The following is a 23,514-nucleotide window of genomic DNA, read 5'->3' on the forward strand; positions in this document are numbered from 1 at the left end:
CTACTTTGTTGCTTTGACATTCTTTTTTTTACATCTTTTAATTGCCTAGATATTCTATTGTTGTAATAGATTAATAATCACACTTGGTCTTTGTGGGATCTATATCTTAATTACTACTTGGCAAAACCGTACGCTTGTGGTTATGCAACAAGTTCTTAGAGCTATTGCAGGGGACCATTGTGTTGACATTAATTGTATTGCAACCTGGTTAGACTAGGTGTTTTATTCTCAGTTTTTCCAATTTAGTCCAATTCACTTAACTTATTTAATTTCTTTGTAGGTTGATTCTCCTTCTATGCAAAGAGCTTGAAGTTTTGGAAGTTTGTTGGAACCAAATAAAGAATTTGAGAAAGATTTATAACTTCAATATCAAAGGAAAGCAAAGTTTAAAGAATCCTTACAAGCATCAAACATGGAAGATAATAATAAGACCTTGAGGGAATTCACAGCCCCAAGTACACAAGGACTGCATTCTAGCATTGCAAGACCACCAGTTGAGGCTAATTATTTCCAATTGTAGCCATCTCTCATATCTTTAATTCAGTAGAATCAATTTGGAGGTTCACCGGAAGAAGATCCACATCTCCACCTTTCAGTTTTCCTTGAGTATTTTGACATTGTTAAACCTAATGGAGTTTCGCAAGATGCAGTTAGGCTCAGACTTTTTGCTTTCTCCGTACGAGATAAGGCTCGAGCTTGGTTACACTCACTTTTGGAGGGATTTATCACGTTGTGGACCCAATTTCTTTAAGCTTTTCTCTCTAAATACTTCCCACCAAGCAAAACAGCTCAATTGAGGAATCAAATCATTGGTTTTTCTCAAAAGGACGGCAAATCATTGTATGAAGCTTAAGATAGATTTAAGGAGTTGATGAGATTATACCCCACCATGGCTTAGAGAAATGGCCAACTGTGCAGACATTCTACAGCGGACTGAATTACAATGCATGCATTTCAGTTGATGCCGTGGTAGGAGGAGCACTCATGAACAAAAGTGTGGATGAAGCTTATAACTTGATTGAAGACATGACACTTAATCACTATCAATGGTCAAGTGAAAGAAGCACAACATCAAAACCTGCAGGGAGACATGATGTAGATGCTTTAAACCTTATAGCAGCCAAGGTCGACGCATTAGCGCAGAGGTTTGACAAGCTTAATATGACTGCTGCATGTGCCACCAATGTTACATGTGAAATCTGCGGTTGCGCAGGACATTCTACCACAAAGTGCCAGCTGATTGCTTCCTATTCAGAACTATCAAATGAGCAAGTGAACTATCTCAACAACTTCAGTCAAAGACCCGTCAATGATCCATTCTCCAATACCTACACCCCCGGTTGCCGAAATCATCCCAACCATCTTTACAAGAACAATCCGTCCCATTTTATCAAAACCACAGCTCTAATATTTTTAAATAGCCACCAGGATTTTAGTAGAGGATTTCTAATCCACAACCAGTGCAGAAATTGAATTTAGAGGCTTTGTTAGAAAATTTTGTTGCAAGACAAGCTAAACAAAATGAAGAATTCAAGCAACAAACTCAAGTCATGAATGAAGCAATTCGGCAACTCACTTCCAAGGTTGACTCCTTAGCGACACACAACAAAATGCTACAAAACTAAATTACTCAACAGGTAAGTTCTTCATCCAGACCCCAAGGAATGTTTTCAGGAAAACCATAAATTAATCCAAATGAACATTGCAAGGACATAACCTTAAGAAGTGGTAAGAAATTGGAGGATCCTAAGCCAAGACAAGCTGAGAATGAAATTGTTGAAGTAAATCCAATTGAAAAAAATGAAACACCTCAATAAATGGCTGAAAAAGATAGTGGAAGTGAAGAATAGGATGATGATGCACCGAGGTACGCACTTCTGAAGCCTTACACACCACCTGTGCCTTTTCCACAAAGATTAGCCAAGGCTAAGCTAGTCAAACAATTTGTATAGTTTTTCGAGGTTTTCAAGAAGCTATGCATCAATGTTCCTTTTACAAAAGCATTACAACAAATTCCATCATACGCAAAATTCTTTAAAGATATTTTATCCAACAAAAGGAGATTGGAAGAATATGAAACGGTGGCATTAATAGAAGAGTACATCGCCTTAATTCAAAACAAATTGCCACTACAAGAAAACAGGGGCATCAGGGATGGAAAATTTCCAACGGAATTTTTCCATGGGTGAAAGTTAATATCACCAACGGATTTTGTGATGGAATTCCAAAGGAAAGGATTTGACACCTACCAAGACATTAGTGATGGAATATTATATTATCACCAACGGAATATTTCGTCGCTGATATATTCCTTTAGAACTCCATTGGTAAATATTATTAATTTTTTCTTAATCTTTAAAATCTTTTTTTTATTATATTTGTAATAGAATCTTGAATGATCACCAACGGAATTTTGGACTATCACCAACAGAATATAGTATTATTATCTACGGAATTTTTGGATTATTAGCAATGGAATTTGGTGTTATTACCAACGGAATTTTGTATTTTTTCCAATGGAATTAAGAACTTTTTCAAACATAATTGTTTACTATCACCGACGGAATTCTTGTATTATCACCAACAGAATTTGTTATTATCACCCACGAAATTTACTATTATCACTAACGGAAATTTTGAATTATTACTAACGAAATTTGATACTATCACCAACGGAATTTTGGACTATCACCAACGGAATATAGTAGTATCACCTACGGAATTTTTTGGATTATCAACAATGGAATTTTGTGTTATTACCAACGGAATTGAGAACTTTTACCAATAGACTTGTTTACTATCACCGATGAAATTCTTGTATTATGACTAACGGAATTTGTTATTATCACCCATGGAATTTACTATTATCACCAACGGAATTTTTGAATTATTAGCAACGGAATTCGGTACTATCACCGACGGAATATTTATTATCACCAACGGAATTTTTGGATTATCACCAAAAATTTTTAATTATATTTAATTATATTTAAATATTTGAATTAAATATATTCAAAACAATTAAAAATATTTGCACCAATTGTAAATATATTATTTATTAAATTTCTTTTTTAAGAATTTTTATTTTTAATTTTCTATATCCATATATTGTTTTTCCGCATTATAGATTGTTTTATTTTATTTTATTTTATTTTATTTTGTTTTATTTTTTTTTTTGTTCAAAAGTGATATTTTTCCCTTGCATACATTCTTGTAATTTTGCCATTTGTTGAGATGTAAATGCAAAATAACTAGAAATTTTCAAAATTTATTTATTAAATAAAAATTCTTCCCAAACAATACTCATTTCACCCTCAGCGTCTGATTCGAGAGCCTTGGAAACCTGAACCCTAACCCTAACCTTACTTTCTCTTTGAGCTTTGATGTTTCATTGCCAACCGCACGCCTCTTCTTCTCCAAAGCCCAACATTTTTTCAAATCTCACGTCTTGGGAGCTCGAGATCGAGAGGAACATTAGAGACATTCATCAAAGGCATTCGAGGATCGTAGCTTTTGGAGATTCCGATCATCCTTGGAGGTGTGTTCTATCATTCTCTTGTTTTTGTTTCTTTTTTTGATCATTTTGGTACTGTTTTTAATGCCTTGATGAATTTATTCATGGTGATTTCAGAGCATGATCTTTTGGGTTTTGTTAGATTGGTTGGTGTTTCTTTTTTTGATCGTTTGGGGATTATTTGAGTGCATTGGCATGTTGAATTGATTAATGGTGAATTTGGAGCATGACCTTTTTGGTTTTGTTGGATTTTTTTTTAATGTTTCTTTCTTGCTAAAAAAGTGATGTTGTTTTCTATTTATGGTCAGTGTTTGTCTATGTTGGAATGCTTCAAAGTTTGTTTCTTGTAATCTAAGAAACTCTAGTTTGCCATATTTAAATTTTCAATGTTACCTTCTCATCTATTTTCATTTCTTTGGGCGAGGATTTCATATTTGCTACTTAGTATATATACATATTTTGTTATGGTTTTTTATGTGTGCATCTATGAATAGTATTCACCATGCTTGGGCTTGTGATACTATTCATTTTATGGTGTTTGATGTTAGGATTTTCATCATTCTGACTGTTGATGTGCATTATTGATGATATGTTTGATCATATTAATTATGAGAATTAATTGATCGGAGGGTATGTACTGTATGCACATGGACATTGTTTGATCGGATTGATTAACTTGAAATTTAAGTGTTTCTATAGTTTTGAAGGCATTGTGGGCAACTGTTGCTTTTGGTGCTGAAGTGGGGATTGGAACAACATATAGTAAATGCTCTGCCATATTTGCTGGTTCTCCTTCCAATGTGTCATCTCCAATTTCAGCTATTCATTCTGTACCTTCTCAAGTAAGTATTTGTTATGCCCATGCGTGACAAAGTTTTTGTATCTTTTGTATTATATTTCGTTTTGCTAGGTTGGATAATAATTCTGCTTGTTGAACATTTGATGAATATTTTTCTTTGTTCTAGCATTATATAAATGCCTATCTAGCTTGTTAATTTCGTTTGCATTATGGACTCCTTCTAAAGTTTTCTAATGAGATTCGGTAGTGATGAGTTATTTATAAATTAATTAAGCAATGAATGATAATGGAACTATGCATTTAATTGATATGGATACCATTCTTATATCTGAATGTTGAAAGAATGATGGATTTGCTTAGCTTTGAAAGCCTACTAATTTTTCTAATTTGGATATCATTCTTATACATTGCTTAGATTTAAGATTGTATTTTTAATATAATTCTTATAGAAACTAAGTTGAGGAATTTCCCTAGCGGTGTTGCTGAGAATTAGGTTTGCATCAATAAATCAAAGAATGACTATAGTTATGTTTTTGACCTATAAGTTGCATATGAAATACATAATTATTTATTTTTAATATCATTTATTCCTATGTAAATAAAGTGCTTGATCTCTTCATTCTTTAACAATGGGATATGGATGGTGAAAGTTCTTTATTCTTTTCGTTCTTTGAGACATTGCCTGTATCTTTCTCTTGTTATTATTTTTAATTTTTTACCTTTTGTTTTACTAGTTTATCATTCTTAATTAAAAGTATAACTTAATCCTCTTGTTGCATATCCTTTTTCCGAAGCTAAGGCAGATAATTTTGGTGTTCGAGCAAAGGAGCATGTACATGTGAGCATATAATAGCACAACTGGGGGAAGAGTAACCATTGTGTGGCAATTGAAGAAAGAGTTCAGCTACAACAAAATGCTGAAGGACCTCAAGAAAGACTTCTCTTGTTCATGTTTTGGTTATGTATGAACGTGTTTTTAGATATGATGAAAAATTGAACTTATTTACTTTGAATACTATTGAACTTGTTTTTTATTATGAATAAATGATTTTGTTATTATATAGAGTTTATGAAATGGTATTGGTTATAAGTAATACAGCGAAATGAAGCTAAAAAAAATAATAATAAAAAATAAAAAATGCTATCAGAGACGGAATTTCATGGGTAATAATTATTTTTAAAACTTAAATTTCGTTGCTAATAAACACTTTCAGTGACGGAATTTCATTGGTGATAAAGTCTTTTAAGGACATAATTCCATTGGTGATAAAGACTTTCAGGGATGGAATTCCGTTGGTAATAAACACCTTTAGTGACATAATTCGTTTGGTGATAAAACAATCAGAGACGGAATTCCGTTGGTAATAAACACCTTCAGTGACGGAATTTCCGCTGGTAATAAACACCGTTAGTGATGGAAAATTCCGTTGGTAATAATTACCTTTAGAAACGGAATTTTGTTGGTAATATACACTTTCACTAAAGTATCACCAACGGAATAGCCTTTTCCAACGGAATAGCATTAGCCACTTGTTTTTCAGTGACAATTTTCCAACAGATAATTTTGTCAGTAAAAGTTATCACCAACGGAATTTTAGCTATCAGTGACAGAATTTTCCGTCTTTAATACCTATGTTTTCTTGTAGTGAAATTGACACCGCAAGCTTTGAAAGAGCTTTATGTGATCTTGGTGCAAGTGCTGGCTTAATGCCTCTGTTGGTGTGCAAGAAACTAGACATGGGTGAGTTGAAGCCGACAACAATTTCCTTACAACCTGCAGACTGATCCGTCAAACACCCAATAGGTATTCTTGAAGACATCCCAAGTTCTTTATACTAGCTGATTTTTTAGTCCTAGAAATGGAAGAAGATATGCAAATCCCGATCGTTCTTTCTTGCCTACTGTAGGGCCACTTATTGATGTTAAAAATGACAAACTTTCCTTAACTGTTGGTAAAGAAAAAGTAGAATTTGATTTGGCAAATTTTGTTAAGTGTTCTTTTGTTGAAAGCTCTTGTTGTAGGGTTGATTTACTTGAACAAGCTATCAAAAGGGAGTTGCCGAAACACTTCTCCAAAGATCCACTCCTGCTGTGGTTGGTACAACATGAGCTAGAAGATGATGAAGATGGTGAGATGAGAGATTATGCGCAACTACTATACCCCAAGGAATTTTTGCAGCACTAGCAGGCCAAAACTAAAATTCTAGAGCCAATTTCTGTAGTACACAACCTAGAAGAATGCAAAGCTCCAAAGGTAGAATTAAAACCTCTCCCATCTACTTTTAGGTGTGAGTTCCTTATACCCAATTCCACATATCCTACGATTATTAATGCTAATCTAAGCAAGACAGAATCTGAAAAACTTATAAAGGAGCTTATATTACACCAAAAGGCCATAGGATACACCATTGATGATTTGAAAGGAATACATCGCTCAGTTTGTATATATAGAATTTTATTTGAATCTGATTACAAACCCTCCATTGAACATCAAAGAAGATTGAACCCCGATAAGAAATAAGTTGTTAGGAAAGAAGTGCTGAAATTGCTCGATTCTAGCATATTTACCCGATTTCCAATAGTGAATGGGTCAGCCCGGTGCAAGTAGTCCCAAAAAAAAGAGGCATGACCGTGGTGAAAATGAAAACAATGAATTAATTCCAACTAGAACAGTCACAATTGGAGGATGTGCATCGATTATAGGAAATTGAACAAAGTAATAAGGAAATATCACTTCCCAGTCCCTTTTATAGATCAAATGCTTGAAAGGTTGGCCAAACATTCTCCATAAAAACCTCCAAATTCCCACCTATCCTAGTGACCGACATAAAACCACATTTACTTGTCCCTATGGAGCTTTTGCCTATAGGAGGATGCCCTTTGGTCTTTGTAATGCCCCTGCCACCTTTCAACGTTGTATTACCACCATTTTTTTAGACTTTATTGAAAACATCATGGAGGTTTTTATGGACGATTTTTCGGTGTATGACCCAACTTTTGATGAATGTTCAACTAACTTGTTTAAGGTGCTATGCAAGTGCCAAGAAATAAATCTCATTATTAATTGGGAGAAGTGCCATTTTATGGTACATGATGGCATTATGCTGGGACATGTGGTGTCTGAGCGTGGGATTGAAGTTGACAAGGCAAAGGTGTCTGTAGCTTTCTAGGACATGCGGGATTCTATCGACGCTTTATAAAGGATTTCTCAAAAATCGCAAAACCTTTGACTAATTAATTTGTTGGTTAATGATGTTCCTTTTGATTTTAAACATGATTGTTTGGATGTTTTCAGCAGGTTGAAAAAGGTATTAATCATTGTACTAATAATTTAGCCACCTAATTAGGAGTTGTCATGCGAAGTCATGTGCAATGCAAGTGACTATGTAGTAAGGGTTGTGTTAGGGAAGTGGAAAGAAAAGAGGTTGAATGCGATCTATTATGCAAGCAAAGTGTTAGATGAAGCCCAAGTAAATTATGCCACAATAGAAAAAGAACTCCTTGTAGTTGTTTTCACTTTTGATAAATTCATATCCTACCTTGTTGGTTCCAAAGTAATAGTGTATAATGACCATGCTGCAATTAGATATCTTTTGAGCAAAAAGAAAGCAAAACCAAGATTAATCAGATGGATTCTTCCTCTTCAAGAGTTTGACCTTGAGATTTGTGAAAAAAAAAAAGGCACAGAAAATGTAGTAGCCAACCACCTCTTAAGATTGCATCAAGATATGGATAAGAATTGAGAAAACAAGCTGGGCATCAATGATGCATTCTCTGACGAACAGCTGCTGAAATTTCCTAAGATTGAAGCTCTATGGTATGCAGATTTTGTGAACTATTTGCTTGTGGGATTCTGCCACCAGATCTGAAATTTCAGCAGAAGAAAAAGTTTTTTGTAGATTTGAAACATTATTTTTGGGATGAACCATTCCTCTATAAGCGATGTGCTAATGGAATACTTTGAAGATGTATCCATTAAGATGAGGCAAAAAAATATCCTATTTCATTGTCATTCTTCAGCTTATGATGGTCACTCTAGTTCTTCGAAAAAAACTACATCCAAGGTACTTTAAGCTGGGTTTTATTGGCTGACACTTTTCAAAGATGTGAGAAGATATATGCTTGCTTGCAACCGCTGTCAAAGAATCAGGAACATCTCAAGGAGACATGAAATGCCTCTTAATTACATTCTTGAAGTGGAAGTCTTTGACGTTTGGGGAATTGATTATATGGGGTCGTTTTCATCTTTATGCAACAACAATTATATTCTTGTGATTGTGGACTACGTCTTTGAATGGGTTGATGCTCTTCCATCCCCAACAAATGATGCTCGGATAGTAATGAAACTCTTTAAATGGGTTATTATTCCAAGGTTTAGAGTTCTTAGGGATGTTATAAGTAATGGGGGATCACACTTCATTGAACGACAATTTGAGAGTCTACTTAGGAAATATGGTGTGACACACAAGATCACCAAACCATACCACCCTCAAAGAGTGAGCAAGCTGAAATTTCAAATTGGGAGATCAAAAGTATACTTGAGACAACTGTATCAACAATAAGAAAAGATTGGCATTGAAACTTGATGATTCCTTATGGGAGTATCGGACTGCCTACAAGACCCTTATTGGCATGACCTCGTTTTGCTTAGTTTATGGCAAAGCTTTCCATCTGCCGGTTGAGTTGGAGCATATCGTGTATTGGGCTATTAAGACTCTTAATTTTGATATGAAAATAGCTAGAGAAAAGAGAAAGCTTCAGCCACAAGAACTCGATGAACTGAGATTGGATGCCAATGAAAACACAAAAGCCTACATGGAAAGAATGAAATTATGTCATGACAACCAGATTCTTCATAGAGAATTTTGAGAAAGTGGATTTGGTCCTACTTTTTAATTCTAGATTCAATCTTTTTACCGGGAAATTAAGGTCAAGGTGGTCAGGGCCTTTTAGGGTGTCCAAGGTTTTACCATACGACACCGCTGAAGTTCAAAGTGAAGCAACTCGCACCTTCAAAGTCAATGGACAAAGACTGAAGCATGACATTGTTGGAAAGCTCAATGAAAAAGAGAGAATCTATACTCTCCCAAACCCTTCATCGCTGAATCCATAAATAAAAAAGGGTCACACTCATGACATTTAAATGAGCTCTTGCTTGGAAGGCATTCCAAGCCTTACCCTTTCTTTTTGATTTTTAGTCTTCTGTCTTGTTTCACTATTTGTGTATGTAAATTTTCAGTTATGTTAGTTGATTCAAGTCTAAATATTTTGTGCAAGTTCGGAATTGTCCCATGATTTCCATTAGCTTATTTGATATTCCAATGCAAACTCATCAGGATCGACTGCCAAGAAACATAACCAGGGTATGTCGGGGAACACGGGTGTGGATCATGCATTAAGCAGAAGAAATCAGAAACACTTTTTTAATCCAAATCTTCTTAACTTTTTCCTAATCCCAAGGACCACCTTTCTCTCCCCATCCACCTATATTACTTTTTCTCCCACCCAAGACTGACTCAGACCCTTCCTTTACTTTTCCCCATCACATCAACCATCAAGTTCTTTTCTTCCCAAAACCAAGTCAGCCTTCTTCCATTCTCATCTCCCCTTCCTGAAATCTCTCACCATAACCAGAGCACTTACTACAGGTGAGTTCTATTGTCACCATGATTTCGGCAGCAACCTTGACACTACCACCTGCCCCTCCTCATCAGCCTCCTCACCATCACACATTGAACTCCTCTTGTAACCTCTCCAACATGCCGACTAAGAGAACAAGGCACGCCGCTGCTGCCTCAAGCTCCCGAGACCAACCTCCAAGGCTTTATCCGACGAGTTGTGCCTCATTTGCGGATTTGTTTGATTCACATGGCGTCATCTTTAGAGATAATTTTCAACGGAATAGGCATCGGGTTCTTTAAAAAAGAAGGACTATTCCAATCAGGTATATGGATGATGGTCTCATGCGCACCTTAGGCATTATAGATGATGTTTATTGGATGGTAGGCAACCTAGGTTGGACCGAATTTGTCAACATGTGATTTCCCACCTATGAACTCTTGACCTTAGAATTTTTAAGTTCAATTGTTTCCATGTTGTCTATGGTCCGGGAAGTGAAAAAGGTGGGATCGCATTCTGGCTTCTTAACCAAGACTACAAACTCAATCTTTCTTAATTTAATCAAATCTTTGGTCTCCCAACTAGTGTAGACCGAAGAACCACAAAAGATTTTGTTGCCACAGACTTATGGCACACACTCATCAAAGAACCCAAGTATGAACCCTCCACCAATCTTATGGAGGAGATTTGGGGGAATGTCCTAATTATTCAAAGATGTCTTTAGCAGTGGCTTTATTTATTTCTCCTCATTTGCATTTGACCACTCTTTGTTGTTAGCTAAGTAATGTATATAGTCTCTCTCCTAATAAACTTTGGTGATTTATTCACCTTCATTAATAATAAAAATATAAATTTCATTCATAGTTATGGTTTAATTTTTAATATATATATATATACATATATATATATAGCTTTTGGCACGTAACTACTTTGTTTTGGTCCATTGGAACCATTTTAGAAGATCATTGGTCTCATGTATATGTTGAAATCCAAATTCATGTTTTACATCCTAGTTGGGGGCTTCATTTCACTCGTGGTCACAAATATTTGCGACTTATATTGTTGTGGCCACAAACATTTTTTTGGTAACTGGATGACTACATATCTTTTCTTCGGGAGCAGATGTGACCATAATGGCATGTTTGGAGGCTAATTCTGGTAACTCAACTGACGTGGACGCCATTATGTATAATTAAAACTATAAGCACGCATACATGGCAGTCCAACTCAGAAAAGTTTTAAGGTCTAATCCATGTCAATACCAAGTCAACACTAAAAATAAAAAAATCATTTTACTCACATGTGCATGATCACCTCCAGTAACAACCCCAGTGGAGTGTTTTTAAACATCTGAGTTCCTCTCATAAAACACTTTTGTTGAATCATCAAACTCATTCATCAGCACTGCTTCATATAGATATTTAACCAGAGACAAATAATGAAACCAAATATAATAATTTGGAATCCTGTCTCTATTGATGAAGAAGCCAATGAAGAAAAAGAAATAGGTGAGAGTGATAAGTGTTTGTGTGATATGAATGCGAAGCATTCTTTCCTTATGTTGAGCATTACTTTTCTCGGGTTTTTACACTAATATGTGTGTTTTTATGTTACTTTTATGCAGGTTGGGTTGTGAAACCAATTATGAAGGAAGGAAGCCAATGTGGATCACAATGCACCGATTTTGGAGGAAATCTTGCTAAAGTTCAAACGCGAAGATATGAGTCAGGTGTGAGATGCTAGAGTGTGTGCCAACCTCCCCGTATTTGAGTTAGCACAACCATTTGGAGGGGCACAAGGACAGTCACACTCAAGCATTCTGACTTATGCACATAGAACAAGATCTCCATCAACTTATCCATCATTGAAGAAGCAAAGCGATCCACGTCATAAACGTGTGCCCGTTTATGTTAGCTCGATGAAAAGTGGATTCGGGAGTATTTTTGGCAGATTACTGTAGCAGGTTATTGTAGCAAATCAATGTAATGGTTACTGTTCACAGTCGGCCAAAAATCACAATTCCAGAGAATCCACACGGGCGTGTGAAAAATCTACAGGACCGTGTGGATGCCCTATTCCAGCCCTATTTAAAGCCGATTTCAGCTCCGATTTCAGCATTCTTTTCTCCATCTTTTCCCCAACTTGAGAGAGGGTTTCGGCTAGGGTTTCGAGAGGTATTGGCTAGGGTTTTGGAGAGGTTCTACGGCTCCGACATCGTCATTCCTTTGGAAGAAGGTTGGTAGGGGAGCTTCCGTCGAGGCGTATCCTATACCGGACAAGGGAATCCTTGGACGACGAGTAGAGTACTTTCCACAAAACCATCGACACGACTATCGAGGGGGTTTCTCTATGGATTCATTGCTTTTACATTCTATTTCTTTGATTGTACTTAGCTCCATGGAGAGCTAAACCCCTAATGGGTACTTGGGTATTTGTGAACCCTAGGATGTATTTGTTTCATTGAATCTTTTTATTATACTTTCAATTAATTGATGTTTGTTGTGAGTTCCAACCTTGAATGCTTGATTGTATGAACATTTCCCCTAGAGTGACACTAGGGTTGAGAGTTCTTGTTGGTAACCTTGTGAGTGAGTGACACACCACGAGCGTTAGACAAAGCTAGGTTGGAGAGGGTTGAGAGGGTGAGGCGAGAGGTTCAGGAGCGTCCCCTTTCCTCTCCGACGTGATAGATTCTACCTCCGTTCCTCGAGTTCTTTGCGGCCATAATAGAGTGAATGGTCTAAGGGATGACCCTCCGCTGGGGCTTAATTGCGCGTGCAACGGAGTGAAGCGTTGAGGTGATCTTAGTATCTAGGGCTTAATCATGGTTAGGGATCTACCACCTGGACCAAAGAGTTAGGTCTATAATTAAGAAGAGATTTATCACTTGGAATCCCTAGAGCTCATTGCAACTCTATTCGAGTGCGAGGTTGAGAGGTTATCTAATCTCTCCTCCGGGACATGTGTAGAGTTAGGCATAGTTGACCTTAGATTTGGGACTATGTATTTAAGGATTTCCACGAATCACCATTGCATTGATTAGGAAGCATAATAGATGGTTCTTGCACTTGAAACAATTGTTCTAGGCTGAGCATTATCCGAGTACCCCATCTTTATCGATTGCCTTACCTCCTCCTTTACTCATGCTCTCTTACTTGTTGTTTTTACTTTTGAGAATTGAATCATTGTCACACTTATCACTACTGATCTTTCACATAGCTAAGAAGCGGATTAAGTGTTTTTATTCCCTACTCCCTGTGGATTCGATACCCGCTCATCCGGGATTATTACTTCGACAAACCCGTGCACTTGCGGGATATACGCAAAGGGACCTTGTCAGAGAGTGATGATGACGACGGTGTATCCAAGCATGACATGAGAAACGATACTAAAGATGAAGATAGCAAACCCATTGCCACCCCAGAATAAAGTGAAGATTATTAGAAAGAAGAAGAAGAAGAAGACAGAGGCATCACCGGTGAGGCCAATAGCGAATAAGGCAATAGAGAGAAGGAGGAGAGATGGGATATCAATGATGCATTGGAGAGGACCTAGGATGAACGGCGGTAAGCGTTGTAGGTTGTTTCTCTCATGAAGGTGTAGCGTTCTTGGAGAAAGATTAGGAAAGCGTCGGCTTAGGTGTAGAACATGGTGGACATTCCAATGGCAAAGAAGTCATGCCGTTCTTGAACTCCTTTCATGAGTTATTGAGTTATCATAAGAAGGTGGCGGGAGAATAAAGCTGGTGACAGGAATAGCACAGAGATGCATCTTGAAAAGCTCCTCCGGCATGAAGCGGCTATTCTTGGCTAAACATTTGGGTAGCACTCCGATCTCGACCCACGCTGGATTGGTGAATGTTTGCATGGTGGTTCCAGCGATGGAGTTGTCAATGGCATCGGAGACTAGTTTGCCTCTTAAGATGCTTGCACTAACGTCATCTTTCTATGAATACTCATTTGGGTTTGTGTTATTGGCTGTAGTGTTGGTGCCTTGAATCTTCATGCTTTACCAGGAGTTATTAAAGTCGACGAGAGGTTTAGCATCGGCGGTGGAGCTCTCGAGTTCTTAAATCAAATCAAGAGTGAACTTTGTGTGGTTTTTGTTCTCCAGAATGGGTCGACCGAACTCAGAGAAGAAGAGAGGTAGTACATTCGGTGAACCACTATAAACAGTCTTACACGAGGCAAGAAGAGCAAACTGTTGAGCAAACCAAGAATTTGGTAACTCAGTTGATGAACAAACAGGATAATTTTACTGCCGGATTGGGCTATATATTGACGCCTAATGAGTGTACAAATTTCATGTATTTCATATCATTTTTTACACTCAATTGACATGTAATAGAACCATATTGTAGAATTCGATGTTAAATATAGTGTGTTTCACATCAACAGGCTTAGGGCAGGACTTAAAGGAGAGAGAGCCAAAGAAAGCATTTCAGACCTCAAACGATGAAGTTGGAGCTCTCTCGGTATCATTAGAACAAGGGCAAGGCAAACTTGGTGGCTTACGGGCAGCTTATAGCCCACCTTATGGCTGTAAGCCAATTCCAGAAGACCTTGCGAGAATGCTTATGCCCGTAAGAGTGATTTAAAGCCAATTCAAAGGACGTTATGGCCATGACTTACACCTTTAAGGATACCTGTAAGAACCATTCAGAGGAGCTTACAACACAGCTTACACCCGTAAGGGTGGTCGCAAGAAGCAGAACAGTAAAGCTTATGGTCCAGTACTTATAGTTGTAAGATGGACTATAACACATACATAAGACCTTGCAGACACGACTTGCAGCCATAAGTGTTCTCGTAAGACTCACGACCATCTTCTTTAGCTTCCTTACGAACCCTTACACCGGTAAGCAGCTAGTAAGCAGTCGGGTATAAATAGAACTTATGAGAATTTTAGGGCATTCTTTTTCTTGGATGTGTAGTTAGGGGAGAAAAGAGATGAATCTCCGGCACCTAAGGAACGATTTGGAGAGGGATTCAAATCTACATTCAAGGGGATTGAAGATTATAGTCGTCAAGCTCACCTTGGTAGTCTGTGTGGAAGCTCTTCAAGGAACTCCTCTAGAGATTCTTCATCCTTGGGATTGAAAAGGGAGTTTTCATGATTCTCATGTTTTCCTAAATTATTTGTATCTTGAATGCTTGCCCTCCATTAATGGAGGGTTAATTTGTAGATGTTTGGTCATAGTTGAACTCTAGGGTTTATATTTTGACATTGGTTGTTGGATCTTTGATACTTTGAATGTTTTCTTACTTGCAATCTCATCTATTTGATTCTAATTGTGTGATTTAATGCTTGGTTGCTAATGAGGCGAAATCCATAGCTATCATAGTTGGTATTACTACGTGACGAGAAGAAATTCCTGCCTAACATAGACTTGCCGCAATTCGAGATAGTGGGTACACCTCTAGTTAGGGTATCTAGGAAACTTTGTCTCCCACCATCCTTTCGAATGGATTAGTGTTAATCTTCGTGCTATTTGCAATCATGTGGAGCGGATTTTAGGAGAAATCACATTTCTGCTTTGTATTTGGATTTGGGGTAATCTCTCTTTTTGGGGGAGATTATCTATTTAAAAGATTATCACTAAGCCACAATAAGGTTTTATAGAGTGTTAATGCAATAGTGTGGATGTCTGTATTATCTCTGCACCTAATCAATTACTCTTCGCTTGAAAAATTGGGATTTAGTATAATTCTGGAGACTTTTTGGTTCAAATAGGATTGCATGTTTAGGCAACCATTGTCCCGTACTTCATAACCCTAGAGGGATGTTATGCCCGAACATCACTTTCTTCATTGACTTCTCTCCTATCATTTCCCATATTTTCTTGTTACTTTCTATTTTTGTTCACACACACAACACTCAATCTTTCAGGCTATTTTCCAAGCTAGAGTCATTACTAGTATTCACTTTCTTCCCTGTGGACTGACACTCTACACTTACACTTTATTACTTGATCGGCACGCACACTTGCGTCCCTATCAAAGCCTTAAAAACTTTTCTGAGTTGGACTGCCACGTATGCGTGGTTATAGTTTTACTTATACACGATGGCATTCACATCAGCTAAGTCACCGGAATTAGCTTCTAAACAGGTCATTATGACCACACGTGCTCCCAGAGAGAAGATATGTGCTCATCTGGTTACAAAAAAAATGTTTGTAACCACAAGGGTATAAGTCACAAACATTTGTGGCCATGAGTGGAATGAAGCACCTAATTAGGCCAAGATTTAAGGTTGGCTCTGTTACGGAAGACTTAAAATTTCAAATAATCAGCACAAAACAAACTCAAATGCATAGTAGTTGAGTTCGAAATTATTTTCTAGATAGCTCAAAATACATAACACTATATTATATATACTAACATAAGAAAATATATTTTATCTTGTAAATTTTGATTATTGAAAAAAAATATTACTGAAGATGTTTTATTTATTGTTTAGTAAAAATTGAAGCATTTAGTAATCTAAAACTTATCTTGTAAAACTTATAAGCAAAGAAATTTTCGCACAACCCCAACCCACTCCTTGCCCCCACCATTATCTGTCCTATAGTTACTCGATGTGGCCAACATATTGGAAAAACCATTATCATGATAGAATGAAGATGCAAAATATTTAGCTCTAATCAACTAAAAAGAAAGGAAATCCTACCCACTTCCCCGAAACCCTAGAAACACCAAAAAAAAAAAAGTTGAGGATTTTGTACTAAAATTCAAGCTTGCCTTGACTTCTTTGGTTCACTCACCAATGATCCCAGTGAATCAATCCTCAACATCAATCTTAGCCATAGGGATCATTGATCCTTTAAGCGACATAATGATGACACCAAAGATGGATGATCCATCCCCTGCAATTATCTTCTAGGTGCCGCAAGTATCCCCTAATGCATCTATATTTTGTATTTTTTTTCTTATCCGCTGCACTTCACAACTTGTGGATCATGAATCTTATCCATGTACTATATTAATTTATCCATTATCTCTAGGGTAAAGTTTTGTTTGTAGGGAATCAAAGTATACTATTTTTTCAATTGGGCGTCACAACTTTAATTTGAATCAAAATATTTGCCCAACTTTGATAATATGTAGTCCGGAAATTTCTTATCAGCCAGTCGAAGGTGTGTCATCTATTTAGTTGGCACTTCCATGTCACCCATGGATGACACGTTACTTACGACACGTCAACACCCATGTGTCACTTGTCCCCCTCCCCTTTTCACGTATTCACCATCATCTCCTTTATTGCTGAGAGAAAGAGAGAGAGAGAGAGAGAGCTAGCTTTGGGAGAAAGTGAGGAAGGATGTGCCTTTGTGGTCACAGGTGAACAAAAGAATAGACGGTTTACGAAAACAATAAAAAATAAAACAAAATAGAGTAAAAAAAGAAAAAAGTAAATTGCTTTTAGGATAACTCCTTATATTAGTTATGATAAGGGTTTGATTATATGAATTTTTTGGATATCAAGATGTGTTTATAACAACTCATCTCAGACAAACGTAGTTGAATTTTTCAAAAATAATTTTTTGAAAACAAAATAATAAGGAGAGTTGCTCTAATAAGGAGTTCTATTTCCCAAGGATCTCATTTATAGAGGGGCAAAGTACTAGGCTTGGGTTGAGCTCAAGAAGAATTGAAGCTTTAGCGATAGTGAAGCCTGGGTCTCTGAGCGCGAGCTTAAGTTCAGGCTTGCCATCATCCATGTCTCCAAATTAACCTCTCCTCATTCTCACCATCCAAATCCATCACTAGATAAGTGGATGGGAAGAAGGGCTAGTGTTGTTATCACTTTGGAATGAAGACGGAAAAAGAGAAGTGACATTTCAATTTTTCACATGATGTGCCAGGTCTTAATTGACGTGGTTTCAATAAGGATGACGTGGAAAGTAAGTGATGTGTCCTATGAGTTCTGAGTGGGCTTCTCTAGCCTCCATGTCATCAAAGAAGTATCGAAATCTTTTGGGTGATCTGCTGGTGAAATGAAATCAAGTTGGGTAACTATTTTGATTTAAATTGAAATTTGTATCTCAAAATAAATAAAAAAAAAATCATAGTTTGGTGCTCTATCAAAAATTTACCCATTATCTCCATTGTAACCACCTTTGATTTCAATAAAGCAATGGTTAATCAAGCATATAAAAAAACATTTAGCTAAAATGAGCGAGACTGCCTCCAACAAATTTAGGAATTGAACACGGACAAGTCACTCCCTCAATCTCAAAGACCAAGTCCTTGATTCCCATCGCTCAAACTCTTAAAAAAGTAAGCGCAAATTTTCTTAATTATAATCAGATAACCACTCTGATAAGAAATAAACACTCACTAGTCTCCATATATGTAACTCCACACATGCTACATCTCAAAATAAAATTACAAAACCAACATTAACATTTTAAAATTCAGAACAAACAAAACATATACAAGCAATACTAATCAATCTAAATTACTTCTTTAGTTCTATATAAGTAGATCTGCTCAACCCTTTCTTAATTTTAAAGTGGACACTGATAACTGATAAGAAAACACTCTTCATTGCACTCTTCAAGATCTTCCCACGGAGTGGCACACAACGAGATCGATGATCACATGCTGATGATCTATCATCTCCCACCTGAGCTCCACACTACAAGAAAGTTACCATTTAAAAACGGAATATTACAAACGGAATTTATTTCATTTCTACTTGCAACCGATTAGCAACGGACAATCAATCGTTTTAAATATAATCTAAATAACAATGGTTTACAAACGGTTAATTTAAAATATTATTTTTTTAAATATTAAAAAATATCCGTTTCTAATCCGTTTCTAACAGAAAGGGACTAGAAACGGATTTAAAAATTAATATTTTATTTAAATATTATTAAATATTAGAAAATATCCGTTTCTAATCCGTTCCTAATAGAAAGGGATTGGAAACGGATTTAAAAGTTAATATTTTATTTAAATATTATTAAATATTAGAAAATATCCGTTTCTAATCCGTTGTTAATAAAAAGGGATTAAAAACGGATTTAAAAATTAATATTTTATTTAAATATTATTAAATATTAGAAAATATCCGTTTCTAATCCGTTGTTAATAGAAAGGGATTAAAAACAGATTTAAAAATTAATATTTTATTTAAATATTATTAAATATTAAAAAATATCCGTTTCTAATCCGTTTCTAATAGAAAGGGATTAGAAACGGATTTACAAATAAATATTTTATTTATTGAATTAATAAATCATATCATATTTTTGTAAAAATATAAAAAATAATCAATTTAACAAAATCAATCAAATTATTTTGATTAATTTATCAACTAATTTGTTATGTGCAACTAAAATCAAATTCAAACCGTTTTTAACAATCTAAACATTTCATTAAAATGTTTAAAAAGAATTCAAAAAGAGGATAAAAGTTTGATTTATCTTAATTAAATTTATACAATGGGTATATTTTAAGAATTTGAAACTATTTTATAAAGATTAACCATGTACAATCTCCATGTTAAAGATGCTAACTTCTTTTTTTCCTAGCTTGATTTTCGAACTGACTTTAATAACATTCAAATATTATAAACTTACATTTATAAGCAATAATTAAAATGTCTCTTCATCCAACCAATATTATTCACCAAATTTATTCAAAACACAACCCTCAAGTTAATTAATTAATTTCAAACATCACACAGAAAAACCAAAAATTAACCCAAACAAAGCAAATTATATATAATTAAACACGTGCATGAGATATATATTGAACAAGCTTAATGAACATTGTTTCATGACTTATACTACATGTAGCCAGGTAGCTTTAAATCAGAAAGATGAAGGTTTATCTCATCTTTCCTGATTTATTTATAATCAAACCAAACTAAGAACATTAAAATAAACATGAATTCATTAAAACGTTTTTAAAAATCTAAACATTTCTTTAACTGTTCCTAATAGTAATTTCACAACATCTATCGCTTGAGCCCTAACCCTAAGATCAAACCCTCACGCCTCGCTCTCCATCCCAGTGATCCTCTCCCTCGGCTCCTCACAGGGCGTCACGTTGCCGGCGAAGCCACGGCCGGCGCCGACAACGACATCCCTCACGGGCTTCTTCTCGATCGAGGCTTCCTATCGCCGATCCCTTGAGCTTCCCATCACCGACAAGCTCGAAGCCCTTCGCGAAGAGAACGCTAAGCTCCACATCGTTAAGAACGACTTCACCAAACTCCTCTCCAAAAATCCCCCATCACCGTAGGGTACACCTCAATTCATGCCTCCGATTTCAACTTTGCCCTTATCTTACATCTCATTCTTGAAGAAGCTGAGGAAGCTGGTGGCCGCCCAAACGGGAATGAGGGCAGACAAAATCCACATCCAAAAGTGTTACAACATCTACAAGGACCATATCACTCTCAAGGACTACGAGATTCATGACGACATGGGCCTCGAGCTCTACTACAATTGATCCATCATCTCAATCTAGGTTTATCTGTCTTTTCTCAATTTCAAATTTTGGTTGTGACATTGATTGCCATTCTCATTTTCCCTGTAACATCCTTGATAGACTATTGTATTTATGTCTTCACATACTAGTTGGATTTTCTGCTTCCATGCTTGGCAATTGTTTGAATTCCTCTCCTTTATGATGTATCAAAGAACAAGTTATGAACTGAGTGTTCTAACTTAAATTATCATGATCTTCATGTTTCTCAATGCTTTGGTAAATCTTCAACTGTATAAATTTGGTTAGTTTATGTTGATTTGTCCCTCTTTTAATTTTTTTTATAACTTTTACCTCATTTATAATTTCCGTTGTGATAATATCTTCAAATCTTTTACTTCAAAATTGTTTTTGTCTGGACTTGTTTCATTAATCATGTTTTGTGATTTCTCAATTATTATTCCCTCATGGAGACTAATACTCATTTTCACTAAATCATCTAGCATTACTGGTTGATATACTTTGCTGTAAAAATAGTATGGCAATATGATCTGATGACAGTATCTATATTCTTTTGAATGATATGCAGCTCAGTTATCGAACATTACATTTCTGATGAATATCGGAGTGTTTGAGCTTCAAATATTCATTTGAAGAAGGTTTTGCAAATTATAATTTTTTGGCCATATAAGTGGTATGTGATTATGCCTGTGGCAGTATTAATTATTTGAGCTTGATTTATGTTTTTATTGTTGACTTGTAAAGGAATCCAACTTTCATCCTTTTATTTCTTTTATTTGATCTCTCCTGGAAGATAACATTAACACGTTCTAGGGTTCATGTGTTTATTCTTTGTTTTCACTTCCCTCCTTATTCTATGATATTTACTGAAATTATGAAAGCCTGAGTTTTATGCTATGAATAGAGGCATAAAATAATGATAGTGGTCATGTCTTTTGGACATTTGTTAGTATAAGCTGCAAAAAACTAATAATGAATGATAATGTTGATTATAGTAAACTAAATGTTTCTTAGATTGATTCTGTTGAAAGAACTTTTCTTCGTAATGGATGTCGAGATATTGATAAAAATAAATAAGCTTTTAGTTTTAGGTGAATGGAGGCTTTGTTTTTGTAGTCTTCTATCAATATTCGAGACTTTAGATTTGCATATAATTTCATTTTTATTTATAAATTCACTAGTGCTGATTAAGATCTGATTCCCAAATATATTTTCTTTCAGGTTACAGTTTCTTACTATAGGCAAAGGACTCATCCCCATGCGAACATGTTGTGCCACAATGTCACTTGTTGCAGGATTAATCATCGTTTTTCAAGGTTAACTTTCTTGTCTTTTGCATGTTGCTTACTGTAGGCAAAGGGCTTATCATTTTGTCTGATAGTGATTGCCATTTGATGATGGATACAACCTTATTCCTTTTGCAGAACAAATTACCAGGTTCAACATTTAAGGTCTTAACAAATTATCACTGGGCCGATCAGAAGCTGAGTTCTTCATTGCCGGTGCGTTTACTCATCTTGGAATGTATCAAGTTCTGATCTTTGTTTGACCTCTGCTTGGGAAATCTTTCCTTTTTCTTGGTATTTTTTTTCTAAAAGTCTTTTTTTTAGTATTATTTTTGTGATTTGTAATGTGTCGTCATTGCTTTTAGACAATGTGTTATGGTATGCGATTTTCGTTAAAATACAATTTTTTGGGTTGTTTTTTGAAGTTATCTTTGTGAAATCATTGTTCTGTTGGTGGTTTCTTTGGTATGGGAGTTCAAGATCATGTTTGTTTGTTTGTTTTTTTTTCTCTATTTTGTTTCTTGATGTGAATATTTATTCTTCAATTTTTCTCATGGACTTTCAATGTTTGGATTGTGCTTGTCCATGAGCATTTTAGAAGAAGCATATTGTTTTTTTTTTTTATTTCCATCACTGAAAAATTATATCATGAAATAGTTATTGTTAGTCTTTGGGGGATTCGGTCTTTTAGCCCCTGAGTTGTACCTGTTTAGAGATTAGATCATGGTTTTGAAGTTCCATTGGAGTGTGAAAATAAAAGCTAGAAAACAGGACAGGCTCTCTCAAGTGGAACCCACACATGGCTTCCAATCCAGTCATAAATAATTTTTACTCGGAGAGTAGACCTCTTACCTTACGTAAATATATATATATATATATATATATAATTCATTAAGGCTTATTATTAAAAAGCTCTAGCATCACATGATAAATGCCAGCACTATCGTGCCACAGCACAAGACAAGATAATAGTTGGGAGACGAGAGACAGAGAGAGAGAGAAAGAGAAGAAAAGGGCAATCATCATCCATACATGCATCCATCTATCCATCATGTCCATGAGACCTGCCAAATACTTTTATTTGACATGAGTGTACCATTAGCATGATTTATCTATGCCATTTTATTCTCAATGGGTGTGCTCATATTCAAGAATATACAATTTAGTGATGAAACTTTCAATTTAATGTTATGGAAGAATTTTATCATTCTTTAATAGTTGGTTGGCATGCCTTTGGTGTTAGAGAGATCATGTAATATGATGGTATCATTATAAGTAACAGGGGATGTGCTTGTGTGCTTTTTAGGTGAATTATTCCAAAAATGTGATCACCTTTGCGTTTAAAGCTATCTACAATCTTCTAGGGCCTTTACTTATACATGTTTAGAATCTGGTAAAATCGTGAATGCATCTTCTGTTAAGTTTTTTTTTATGTATAAATTAAGCAATGCTGACATCTTTAGCATAATTTATTTATTTGTTTTATTTTATTTTATTTGTTGTGTCATTGGTGTCATTAGAAATGACATCCTCCAAATCCTCAATATGGTAACACGTGGTAACCATGTATGTTCCTGTTAGTTTTTATCATTTCATTTTCTCCATATATATATATACTTCTTTTTCAGTTTTTCTTTTTAAAATATCCATAAAGGTTTGATGACAACTATTATTCTATTATTAATTAATATTAGCCAATAACTTAGCTTTTATATGACCATTTTATTCTCATTTTTTGTTTGTTTTTTAGTTAATGAATTTAAGGGCTAATAATATAACGAGTGTGTTGATTGATTTTACCTTTTCAACACAAAACTATTAGTAACATGGTTGCAA

At 35.5% G+C, this 23,514-nt stretch overlaps 1 pseudogene; it reads right to left on the bottom strand.

Annotated features, from left to right (window-relative positions):
* Positions 1 to 11,228: 11,228 nt before the first annotated feature.
* Positions 11,229 to 14,556, bottom strand: LOC120282876 (annotated as a pseudogene).
* Positions 14,557 to 23,514: the final 8,958 nt, after the last annotated feature.

The sequence above is a fragment of the Dioscorea cayenensis genome, chromosome 18 (assembly GCF_009730915.1).
Source record: "Dioscorea cayenensis subsp. rotundata cultivar TDr96_F1 chromosome 18, TDr96_F1_v2_PseudoChromosome.rev07_lg8_w22 25.fasta, whole genome shotgun sequence".
NCBI classification, from domain to species: Eukaryota; Viridiplantae; Streptophyta; class Magnoliopsida; order Dioscoreales; family Dioscoreaceae; genus Dioscorea; species Dioscorea cayenensis.